Here is a 13,450-nt window from a genome sequence, read left to right as displayed (position 1 = left end):
TTAAAGTCCATTTTTAACATGTCCACAAAGGAGCCTAGGCAAGTATTCAGATTTGGTTCTGGTGCTACATGATATGAAATTATTACTGATATTATCAATGATTTAAAAATACAATGGAATACACTACCACATTCAAAACACATAAACTGATTTAAACCTGGTAATGGTCAGGGTCCCTTTGTTTGTTTGCTTGTTTTTATTTTTAGGCCACACCCGGCAGCGCTCAGGGGTTACTCCTGGCTCTGTGCTCAGAAATCGCTCCTGGCAGGCTCAGGGGACCATATGGGATGCTGGGATTCGAACCACAGTTGGTCTGGGTCAGCAGCTTGCAAAGCAAACACCCTACCACTTTGCTATCTCTCCGGGCCCCAATTTTTTGAGCCACACCCGGTTGCGCTCAGGGGTTACTCCTGGTTCTGTGTTCAGAAATTCCTCCTGGCAAATTCCAGGGACCATATCGGATTCCAGGGAGTGAACCCAGTTCAGTCCTGGATCAGCTGCACGCAATGCATGCCTCTAACATTTTCCTGGAACATTGGGGACTAAAAATGAGGGACAGTCTGTGACAATTAGCCAGAATCTCCTAGTGATCCTTTGGATAAAGAAAGGCAATGTGTTTTGCTTGGGAAGTCTACCCGTGCTCATCAGACTATTTTCTCCTCAATAACATCAGTGAGAAAGAAAATCAGGGTTGATTTCTTTTTCATATTTTACTTTTAAATTTTATGGTTACAAAATTGTTCGTGATTGAGTTTCACTATGATAATGATAGAAATAATACTGGACAAAAACTGGGTGCTCATAGGAGGTAAAGTGATGTATACACTTCAGTAACAATATTACAAACCCCAAGGTCTAAAGAAAATGGGAAGTTTGAGAGGGAGTGAGAGAGAGAGAGAGAGAGAGAGAGAGAGAGAGAGAGAGGCACAAAAATCATAAAAAAAAAGGAAATCAGCTTTTCTATCTTTATGCTTCAGGTCTACCAAAAGACATGATTATTATGAAAGTATTTTTTTTGTTGTTGTTTTTTCGGGCCACACCCGTTTGGTGCTCAGGGGTTACTCCTGGCTAAGCGCTCGGAAATCGCCCCTGGCTTGGGGGGGGGGCATATGGTACGGCCAGGGATCGAACCGCGGTCCTTCCTTGGCTAGCGCTTGCAAGGCAGACACCTTACCTCTAGCGCCACCTCACCGGCCCCAATGAAAGTATTTTTAAAAAGTAGAAAAGGCTCCAGAAATATAGTAAATGCATTGTAACTTCTTTCATTGCAGAGCCGGGAATACAGCTATAGTTTTGGAACTATTTATTGAGAGAATTAATATTTTATGTATCAATTCATGTGTTTATGGCAATTTAGGATTTGAAGTATAAATTTCCCGTTTCTTCTTTTAGTTATTCATATCAGTAGATATGCTCTCTGTTTTTTATTTGCGGAAACAGCTACTCAGGGAAGGACAGCTAGAAACTGGCAGACTCAAGTCCAATTCAGGTTGCTTCATACCAGGTGGTGTGTGTAGCTTTCCATGACAACACATGATTCTCTTGGTGACTACCTTCGAAAGAAGACATTTTTTTGTCCACACAAGGAGAACTCTCCAAAGCAAACATGATACCTAACTTGGAGGCATTCTGCCTAGAATTTGCTGCCATGGTAGATATAGAAAAGGTTCTTTATTTTCATGGGTTAATGATCGCAGGGACATCTGCATATTTTATAGCCAACAATTCATTAGTTTACCATGAAGAAAACTTTGTAAATCAGAAAACTCTCTGTGAGGTTGCTCATAAAGAGCAGAGCCGAGCAAAGTGGAGAATGGAATGTTCTTTGGTTATCTTCTTGCACCCAGCAGGGAAGAGAACAGAGCTTTTAAAGTAAAGATCTCATCCAAGAAAAAGCTGTAAACAGTACCAAAGCTAGGGGCTTCGAAGAGCAAGCAGAGAGAACCTAGCTCGTAAAGGGAATGTGCACATTTCAAGTGGAACTTTGTTTCTAAAGCAGATTGTTGTGAGGGTTCTTGCATTGAAGTAATCATCTTAAGTACTCCTATTAAATGAGATCCCTCACCAAAAATGTCTGAAGAAGGTCCCAGGGAGGTAAGTAAGTGGAAAGGGTGGATTTAGAAACTGGACAGCTGCAAATGGTCAGGGAAAACTCAAGTCTGCTACAGAGAACATAGGGCGCTCAAGTCAGGTGAGTGAGTTTTAGGTCTTGGCTCGATAGAAAAATGGGGGGAACTGGATGAAATTCCTAAGATGACAATCACTTCTTATATAGCCATTTGCTCAAAAGTAGAAGCCAGAATTTGCTGTGAAAAGGGAAAAGTCCATTCGATTACTAAAAAGAATGTAACTGCAAGCTGGTTTTGATTGAAGTGAATGGGAAAGTACAGAGGCGGATATAAGAGGGAGGGAGAGGAGGAGAATACATCCCCCCTATTATTTTTGCTTTTGGGGGGCCACACCCGGTGATGCTCAGGGGTTACTCCTGAAAGCTCAGAAATTGCTCCTGGCTTGGGTAACCATATGGGACGCCAGGGAATCGAACTGTGTTCCATCCTAGGCTAGAGTGGGCAAGGCAAACACCCTACTGCTGCGCCATTGCTCTGGCTCAGTAGCCCCAATTTTTAAATTTTACTGTATTTGTTGGGAAAATTTGAAGTAAGAACAATAAGAAATTTCCAGAGAAAATTGAGTAAAGAACACAACTCTCTCCAGTCTGAATAGTACCCATAGAGAGCACTCAGATTTGCACTCCCTATTCTCACACCAGGAGTGAGTTTGATGAGGGAAACAAAAGGACTTGAAGAGGAAAAAGTATTAGAAACTGAATATCCATGTATTACAGAGTATGAATCCACATCTCTGGACATATATCTACCAAAAGACTCTGGCTGTTTAGATCACTATAGATGTGCAGATATGCAGGGGTTGGCAAGGGGCAGAACATTTGTCCTAAATCACTCTTACTTGTATGCCTACCCATAAAATTTCAATTCAAAGCAACTCAAAGGAGAATATGCACACAATTTTATTTCATTTTTCTGTGAGGGATTCTATCCCAAATAAAAAATAAGCCCGAATCATAACGAGATAATGCTAATCAGAAGACCCAAAATCAAATTCTAAATATCACTGTTTAATGTATGCGACATTTCTGTCCATAGGTTTCCCTGAAACACTTTGGAAATATAATGGCTGCACCGCCCACTTCCAGGACCAATAGAGGGAATCATTTGAACATAGTTTTCAACTATTGAGAATAAGACCAACATAGAGCAGTGATATAAAGAAGCACTTTTGTATTTTATTTTTTACCTAATTTAATCCCTGTTCTGTTTTTAGTGGAAATGGAAGTACTTGATCACTTGCTTTTAATAAGACCCTGGCATCAAAAGAATAAAATAAAATAGTCTCTTTCCTATTCTCTGTCCCCTCTCTATTTTCACATTACTTAAAATGTATTCCTGTACATACACCCCTTGGCTAATGATCTTATTTATAAATGCAATCTTACAGACCTGAGAGAAACTAGTTTCACATTTATACAATATATTGCTGAAGGACTCAGGAATTACTCCCAATCCTTTACCTATAGGAAGGTGGCATCCAAACTAGAACTGCCTGTATTCTCCAGTTTAGAAAAGCATGGTTGGTGGTAGTGATGGAACATGCAGACCCCAAACTACAAGACACTGCCTTTAAAGTTTTTTAATTTTCTACTTATTTTTTTACAAGAATGCACTTCATCTTTTATTTTTTATATAACAAGTTTCCAGAGGTCAAATCATTTCAAAGCAATGCCAAGCAAACAAATTCTATTGCGGGTGGAGGGTGTCACAAAGGGGCTTTTTCTGCTTTTAATTTAGGAACTGAAAACTTAGAATAATATGGAAAGCCTGATTTTAACCTGTTCCTGACTACCCAACTGTGTTTAGTCATTTCCCAAGCCTGCTAAGGGCTCTACGCATAAAGACTACTATTCAAATTCAACGTATTTACGCACATATATACGCATATGCATGAGAAAGCGTATGCCCACAATTTGCTAGAGGAATGATTTAATTAGCATTCTCTTAAAATTGGCCTTCAGACTATAAAATGTTCTTTTACACAACAAAGGTGAACATAAAAACATTAATTACCTTTCAATACAATAGTAATCATCAATAAAAGAAAGCCAGCATTCTTTAACTTGCAGCTAGAAATAAGTGTCAGGATAGCAGAATTTAGTTAAGTTTCCTATATGCCTTGCAACTAACTGGAGGTCCAATTCATCACAACCAATAGTTTCAGTGGAAATGTTAATATTTTTTCCTACCTATTCCCCCACATCCCACAAACCCAGCCTGCTTTGGTGGAGTAATAGAGTTAAACCTCAAGGAAAAGAGTAGCTCTGAAATAGAAGTGTGTGACGGTGGCAGGGGGAGCATACACTGTAACTTAAAGTTTTAAACCTAAACAAGAATCCCAGAGAAATGAGATCAGGCTAGCAAGGGGATGCTGAGCATGAAATTGTCAAGATCAACCTGTTACCTTTTAATCTTTTTTTTTTTTTTTTTGGTTTTTGGGTCACACCCGGCAGCGCTCAGGGGTTCCTCCTGGCTCTACGCTCAGAAATCGCTCCTGGCAGGCGCAGGGGACCATATGGGATGCCGGGATTCGAACCACCGTCCTTCTGCATGCAAGGCAAATGCCCTGCCTCCATGCTATCTCTCCGGCTCCTCAACCTGTTATCTTTTAGGTGCCAGTTGTGCAGAAAAGTCAGAGTCTACCGGTGTCCCATCTTGTGCAGCAATGTATAGACCGGGCATCTCACTGCCAGGGCTTAAAACTTCAAAAAGTGATTTCAATTTTCGCCTGCATTGCAATAATTTATCCAAGCGACAGGTGAACAGAAATTCTGACAGCCCAAGTTTACCCTCTCAAACAACTCTTTGCAAGTCTGTCTTCCGTTATTCATTAGTTTGAGCAATAGGAGGGAAAAATGTCATCTCTTAAGAGAAAACTCAATGCTAAAGATGTACTATCATCCTGCCACATTGTTTTTGTAAGCACAAATTCCATAAAGTCTGGATCGTCTAAAGTATTACTAGGCACATGTATGTGTCCCAGACAAGCCATGAAAAAGTCAAACGACAATTTCACGAGCTCTAGCTTGCAGTGTAGTTTGCTTCCCCTTGTGAGAGTAAATTTTGAGTTAGTCAGCAAAGCAATTCTCGGGAGAAAGTTTGAAAATGTCTTTGCTACTCACCTGAGTTAGCCCAGGAGGACTCTTGCCGTTGCTGGTGTCGCTGTAACCGCCACAGCCGCTGCTCTTGGCCAGGTAGCCCCAACAGAGTCTCTTGTTCTGTCGGTGCAGCTGAATAAATTCTGGCTTTCTAACCTGAAAACTATGTGGGCTGTCCCAAGCTCGGCTCACAGGGGGAGGTGCCTCGCAGAAACTTCAGGAGGCCCCTCCCAGCAGTCAGAAACTCCTCCTGAGTCATGAGGAAAATCTGGAAGGCAACCGTGCCAGATGTGCAAATGGCATGCCCACTCCAGATCCACCCGCCAGCATGCTGCAAAAGCCAGGAGGAAGCCACCCTTGAAAGCTCGCTCTCTGTTTCCTAGAGCCAGAGCACTTTCCTCACTGCTCTGAGAGATTTCGAACTTCTCTGTCCCTAGGGCCAAAATGGTGCAGATGTGAACACGGAGAGAAAAATCTTGAAGTGTTGGCAGTTTCTGAGACTAGGCTGCAGCCATGGCCTGATAAAGGCAGTGACGATAAAGGCTAGAACGTCAGCAGGCAGCCTGGAGTAAAATAGCTAGAGACAGGGGAAGAAAGATTCCATTGGAAAGCAACAGGTTGCATGGGGCCAAAAGCAGAGAGAGGGAAGGGAATACTCGAGTGGTAGGAATGGAACTGGATTGGATAGCAGAAGCCCCAACCTCAATTTTATTATATATAATAAATATGTTTTATTTAAAAATAAATATATACATCGTAAAAATGGAGATGCTGATGTTTTTGCCAGGCACTGGTAAGTGGATAGTAGAGCAAAACCTCAAGTAATTGTATTTGCTCTTCAAAGATAACCAAGTGATGGATGGCAGGAGCCCCAACCTTAATTTTATTATATATAATAAATATATATTTATTTAAAATAAATATATATCATAAAAATGGAGATGCTGGTATTTTTTGCCAGGCACTGGCCGGTGGATATAGAGCAAAGAACTCGAGTAATTGTATTTGCTCTTCCAAAGATGATCAAGTGATTTCAGCAGAGTGTTTAGATCCCAGGAAAAATTTAGGCTGCATTCTTGTCAAGGTCAGGTTCCCTGAAAAATTCAGTGGGACTCCAGTACAGAGGCACAATTGCACAAACTATGAACTCTCCCAAACGATGTGGTGTTACGTATTTGACCAGAAATACCACTCTCTGTTCCTATTTATGTACCAAGTATCCTGGAAAGAGAGAGAAGGTGGAAGGCAAAAAAGTGAAGAGAGGAAATAGCCTTGCTGAGTGAGAGAATGCAAATAAAGAATTTGAATCTAGGAAGAAAAGACAAGCCGAAGAAGACAGGCTGCCCTACTCCTTGGCTCATGTCCTTATTTTCATGAAACACTTTGAATCTTTCTGAAACTGCAGGCCCTCTAGGTTTTGTTTGTGCCTTTTTAGCTTCTTTGATATTATACGACTATAGATAAAGGACTAAAATTGACCATGGCTCAGAGACCAAGAGAATCTAGTGGGTTTTTCCCTTTTATTTAAATGCCATGTTTACAAAGTTGTTCATGATTAGATTTCACCCTACACACATGCATATATATGTCCTGCAACCAAGGTCCTCAGTTTCCCTCCCACCTTCACCCCTGCATGCCTCTGGGGAAGGCATTTTATTCATTTCTCTTTCTCTCTCCCACTTTTTTTTTATCCCTTTTAGACACTATGGTTTGCAGTACTTTAATGCATATAACTTAGTCACTGTTCAGAACCTAGTTCTTGTCCAGAATTATCAGATCCAACTATCATTAATGTATTAGTCTCTTCTCTACCCTTATTGCACCAATACAAGATTTATGGCGAGCTTTCTACCATGCACTTCATTCCAGGGACTTCCTGCCCCTCATCTCTATTGTCTATGGATACTATTACCAGACTGTCTTCTTTTTCTTATATCTCACAAAATTTTCCTCTGTTTTGCACATCTGGCAGGGTTGCATTCCAGAGTTTCCTCATGACTCAGGATAAGTTTCTGACTGCTGGGAAGGGAAAAGCCTCCTGAAGTTTCTGCAAGCATAATGTTCTCTATAGCCATCCAACTCTAAGTAAATTTATTAATTCTTTTTTCTTTTCTTTTCTTTTCCTCTTCCTCTTCTTCTTCTTCTTTTTTTTTTTTTTTTTTGGTCACACCCGGCTGTGCTCAGGGTTTACTCCTGGCTCTATGCTCAGAAAATGCTCCTGGCAGGCTCCAGAGACCATATGGGATGTCTGGATTCGAACCACCATCCTTCTGCATGCAAGGCAAAAACCCTACCTTCATGCTATCTCTCTGGCTCCCATGACTTATTTTTTTTCTAACAATTACATAGTATTCCACCGTGTAGATGTACCACTGTTTCTTTTTCCATTCATCTATCTCTTTTCAGAGACTTGGGTTGTTTACAGATTCAGGTTATTGTAAAGAGTGCTGTGCTGAACATCGGAATGTAGAGTGCTTTTCTACATGATTTTTTGGGGCTCCTAGGGCATGTCCCTAAGAGTGGTATTGCTGGATCATATGGAAGTTCAATTTATAGAATTATTTATTTATTTTAAATTTTATTTTATTTTATTGAAAGCACTGTGATAATTTCTAGTCTTGGAGAAAAATCTATATTGTTTTCCAGAAAGGCTGTACTAGACACATTCTGACCAGCAGTGAATGAGAGTTCCTTTCTCTGTCTATCCCTGCAAGCACTGATTGTTCTTGTTCTTTTACGTGTGCCAGTTTCTGTGGCATGAGATATCTCACTGTTGTTTTTTTTTCCATAAAAAAGAACACCCCCATCGTCTGTGCAACCTTTCCACCACCAATGCCCCCCATTTCCTTCCTCCCCCACCCGCTGCCTGTATTCTAAACAGGCATTATATTTCTCTCACTCACTACAACTATTCTGATAGTTGTTAATGTATTTACTTCTCCAACTAAACTTCATTGTTGTTTTGATTTGCATCTCCCTGATTATTAGTGACATAGATACTTTTTTGTCCATGTGCCTCTTAGACATCTGTATTTCTTTTTTGAGGAAATGTTTGTCCATTTCTTCTCCCCACTTTTGGATGTGGTTTAATGTTTAGGTTTGTCTTGCTAAGTTCTACGAGTAACTTGTATATTTTAAATATTAGTTTCTTATCAGATGGGTGAATAGATTCTTCCAGTCTATGAGTATTTTTTGTATTCAGTCCCCATTTCCTTTGACATGCTTTTCAGTTTAAGGTAGTCCCATTTATTTCTCTTTGCTTCCACTTGGTTGGACAGTGGTGTTTAGTTCTTGAAGACGCCTTGAGCTACAATGCCATGACGTGTTCCTACATTTTAATTTATGTAATATATGGTTTCACTTTCAATATCAAGGTCTTTAATTTTTTTTTATTTTTGGGCCACACCCGGCGATGCTCAGGGGCTACTCCTGGCTATCTGCTCAGAAATAGCTCCTGGCAGGCACGGGGGGACCACATGGGACAGCGGGATTCGAACCAACCACCTTTGGTCCTGGATCGACTGCTTGCATGGCAAACGCCGCTGTGCTATCTCTCCAGGCCCAATTAATTTTTTATTTTTTAAATTTTATCTTAATTTATGCCCCATGATTACAAAGATGTTTGTAGTTGGGTTTTAGTTATTAAAAAAGAACACCCCTTTCACCAGTGCAAATATTCCCACCACCTTTGACCTTCTGCATGGTGTTAAAGCGGTTTCTGAGTTCACTTCTTCTACATGTAGTTTACTGGTCTTCCCAACACCATCATCAAAGATTAATTTATTGGTTACTTGAGTGTCACTTTTGGAATATTCAAAACTCTTCCATTGATATGAGGCTCAGGTCTTATTCCAATACTATGCTGTTTGAATGAGTACTGCTTTATCATACTGTTTAAAGTTGTGGAAAATGATTCCTCTCATCTTCTTTTCCCCTGAGATTGTTTTAGCTGTTCATGTATGTTTATTGTTCTATATTAATTTCAGGAGTTCTTGATTCATTTATTTTAAAAGCATCAGGGTGTTATTAGAGGGATTACATTAAATCTTTACAATATTTTTGGAAGTATTGCCATTTTAATGATGTTCATCCCACCCAGTACAAAGCAGGGAATATGTTTCCATTTCCATGTGTCCTCTTTTACTTCTTGAAGCAGTGATTTGTAGTTTTCATTGTATAGTTCTTTCAACTCTTGTTAAATTGACTACAAGGTATTGAATTTTTGAGGTAGAATTTTGAATAGTATTATTTTTAAAATTTATCTTTCATTATTTGTATATAAAAAAGCCATGGAGTTGTTCATATTACTTTTGTAGCCTGCCACTTAACTATCCAAGTGTATTTTTTCTACAAGATTTTTGTAGACACCTTAGCATTTCCTAGATAAATTATCATGTTATCTACAAACAATAAAAACTTGAATCTATTCTATCCATTCTTGATGCCATTGATATCTTTTACTATGGCAAGTACTTCCAGTACTATATTAAATAGAAGTGGCGAGAGGTGGCAAATTTGTCTTGTACCAAATATTACAGAAAAACTTTTAAGTTTTTCATATTTGAATTTGTTTGCAATGGGCTTATGGTAAATATCTTCGACTATATTGAGGAAAGTTCCTTTAATATCTATCTTGTTGATATTTTTATTATGAATGGGTGCTGGATCTTGTCTAATGAGTTCTCTTCTTTTATTGTCATTATCATATGACTTGTATTTTATTAATATGATGTATTATATTGATTGATCCTATAAATAATTATGATCCTATAATTTACAGCACAATAGTCTATATATTGTTTCTCAAGCTTTTTCATATTTAAACCCCTAGTAGACATTTTCTAGTGCCTATCTATACAATGCTTTTTAACAATTATATTGTTTAAATAGACTGTATTTAAAATATAAATGTACTGTATGTCTAAAACATATTGTTGCTCTCTTAGGAAAGATGCCCTCTCTGTTGAGAATGTTTGCTCTATATCACCAGATTTCATTTATCTTGATTTTTGAACTTTCATTTTGATAGTCATCAAACAAACTAATAAAACTATTGAATAGGATAAGGTTTTGGACAGAATAATATACAGCATAAACTTAAGAATACTACCCTTATTATTGCTTTTAATAAGATTGTTAAATTTCATGTAACTTTCATGTAACTCATGATACTGTTCAGATCCTATTTTCTGTCTTCTCCGAGAAATTTTCAAATACGTCACTGAAATTTAGATACGTTATGTTATGGAATTCTCTTCATCGACTCTTTTAGCTAGCCATTATAGAAGGAAATGGGTTATTTAAGCATGAATTGTTTACTGATTTACTATTTAGCCCTAGTGAATTCTATTCTATTTCTAGAACAGAAATAATATATTTGACTATGCATTCTATATTTTTTCCAAAGACACTGTCATATTTCTGGTCTATAATTTCTAGGAACTACATTTACTGCATTATTTACTTAAAATTGGAATGCCTGGTCCTTTATATATGATTTTTGTATGATTTCTCAGATATTACTAATATTAGTTCTAGGATCATCACATATACACATTTTTACTTTGAATATAAATTGGACCTTAAAACTTGAACTCATTGAAGATAACTAAGGACTACCTTGTTATCTCCTAATTTGTGTTGGGCTTTAATTATCTTTCCAGTTCAAAGATCATGTTCTTTGATGGAGAGTTTAAGTAACTTAGCCAAAGTCACACACCTAGTGAATTGGCAAGGCTGAAATTTAAATTCAGTCCTGCCTGATTCCAAAGGTTGACATTTAAGCAGCATGACTTTTAAATATAAACTGAGTGGATTAACTCATGAGTTCTATACAAGTTTAAAAATGGAAATAAGCTGTTTTAGCAAAATTGATCAGTACTGGTTTGTTCGAAGATTAAATTTGAACTGGGGGTCTGGAGTGGTAGCATAGTGGTAGGGTTTGATCCCTGGCATCCCATATCGTCCCCCTAGCCAGGAGAGATTTCTGAACTCAGAGCCAGGATTAACCCTTGAGTGTCGTGGGTGTGACACCTCTCAAAAAAAGAAAAAGGAAAGAAATTTTAGCTGGAATTTTTAAAACCTGAACAGTCTATTAGGAAGAACGGAGTGGCTTTCCTATGGCTATGTGGTAGAGTGATAGATAAGACTTAGGATAGCACCCTAAATAAGTAAAGTGTTGTTTAGTCATCTTATGTTTTCCCTCATAGTATACTGAGTTGATTATTTTGAGTAATAAAAGGCCACAAAACGTCAAGATACCTATGTTCCTTCTTATGTAATTATTCAATCAAACTCTATGTATTCTTCGGTAGGACACAATCCTGAGCTATGTTTTATGAGCCTTGCTTTATGAAATGGGATTATTATTTTTAGAGTGTTGTGAGCATTTAGTCAAGTAGTTATCACATGTAAAGTACTTAGAATATTTCCTAGTATACAATTGGTATTCAACAAATATTAACTATTGCCACTACAATTGTTACTATAATTCATTTAGTAAGAATATTCTAAGCCTTTACTGTGTACTGGTACTATGATTCTGAGAAAACAATGATGAATAACAAAGATCAGGATCTCAAACTTAAAGAAGTAAGCCATTCGTCTACTTTGTGAAAGTCTCAGTCTGTACTAATGTTTCTTCATATTCTGTATAACCTGTTAAATTTATTTATAATAATTATAACTTCCTCAAATATATGTGGGTATAAAAATCCAAAAGCCCAGATTGTAAGTGTGCCAATTGGTTGGTATTCTCTTCAAGACACTAAATTTAAGTTTACTTCACTTCAGCCTTTATCCACATCTTGAATGCTCTGCAGTTGTAGTCTCCAATTAATCCCCAGACCAACAATTTTATTCCCTCTTGGAAACTTTCCATCCTTAGATTATTAAATCAAGTACCTCTTCGAGCAAAAGCCAAATGCACCTGGTAGATAGGTAATAGAGTGCTACATATTAATATAGTCTGGAGCAGTTGGAGCAGTGTCATTTTATGTTGGACAGATAACTCCAATATCTGCCTCTTCTGACTATAATTACCCAAGGCTAAAAATGTGAATATTAACCACCTATTTACATCCGTGGACCAGTACTGGTAGACAATTTCATCTAAAATTCATTGAACTAAAAAGGTACCATTTCTTAATATTAGTCAAAAGAAACCTATATCTGATTATTCAAATAAATACCCATAGTTGTTCGTAGTTTGTATCAAATCTCTATTCCTCTGTTTCATAATCCAGGCTCTTCCTCCACCAAGAGGCGATGTCATTTTATCCACTTTGCATGAGTAATTTTATTACTATTTCTTGTCCATGGTTTAGTTGACATTTGTACTATATTTCATAGGAATGAAAAAAACCTTCACGAATACAAACATGGATGCTGGGTTAGGGAACAAAATACTGAGAAGATGCTGAGCAAAGATGATAACATTCTAAACAGTTGTACTCTAAGACACAAATCTATATTATTCCTGAAGGTCAGCCTAGAGAATTGAGCATTGTGTACAAGGTAATAGTAAACAAGGCAAGGAGTCAGTGATTGAGATAATCTATACTTCACAGACCAGAAAGCATTTCACAAGGCAGAGTAGAATCCAATAATACCAGACAAAGGCAGAGAAGAAATCCAAAGGTGAGTTACTACTTCTAAATGGGTGCTGGATATGTGATATTATTCAATATGACACCCATATTTTTCTTTCTAATTTTATTATAACACTGCGATTTACCAAGTTGTCAATAACAGAGTTATTTCAATCATTAAATATTCAAACACCAGTCACACCACTCTTCACCAGTATCCCCAGTCATTCACCAACTACCATACCCTGCCTCCATGCAGACACAAACAAATTTACTTCATATGCTTGTTACAACACAAAGATGACTGGAATGACAAAACCATAGATCAACACAGCAACTTTTTAAATGATTGTTATATATCTCCAAGGTATTGCTAAAGTCATTGTCTAAGGATTTATTTGGGTGTGGTTTGGTGTTGGTTGAGCCTACTGTGCTACTGGATAGTCTCACTGAGATAGATATATTACTACGTAACTTTCCTATTTGATTTTCTGTGATACTAGTGGAAGGACATTACAAGATATTGAGGTGTCTTGTGGCCACTTGAGGGTGCACAGTCAAGATAAATATCTAAAACAAATTAGATGACTTTGAAGTTTGATAAGGTTAAGTCAAGGAACTGCAGAAGGATGTC

Source organism: Suncus etruscus, chromosome X, assembly GCF_024139225.1.
Source record: "Suncus etruscus isolate mSunEtr1 chromosome X, mSunEtr1.pri.cur, whole genome shotgun sequence".
Classification (NCBI taxonomy): Eukaryota; Metazoa; Chordata; class Mammalia; order Eulipotyphla; family Soricidae; genus Suncus; species Suncus etruscus.
Note: the sequence above shows the minus strand (reverse complement) of the source record.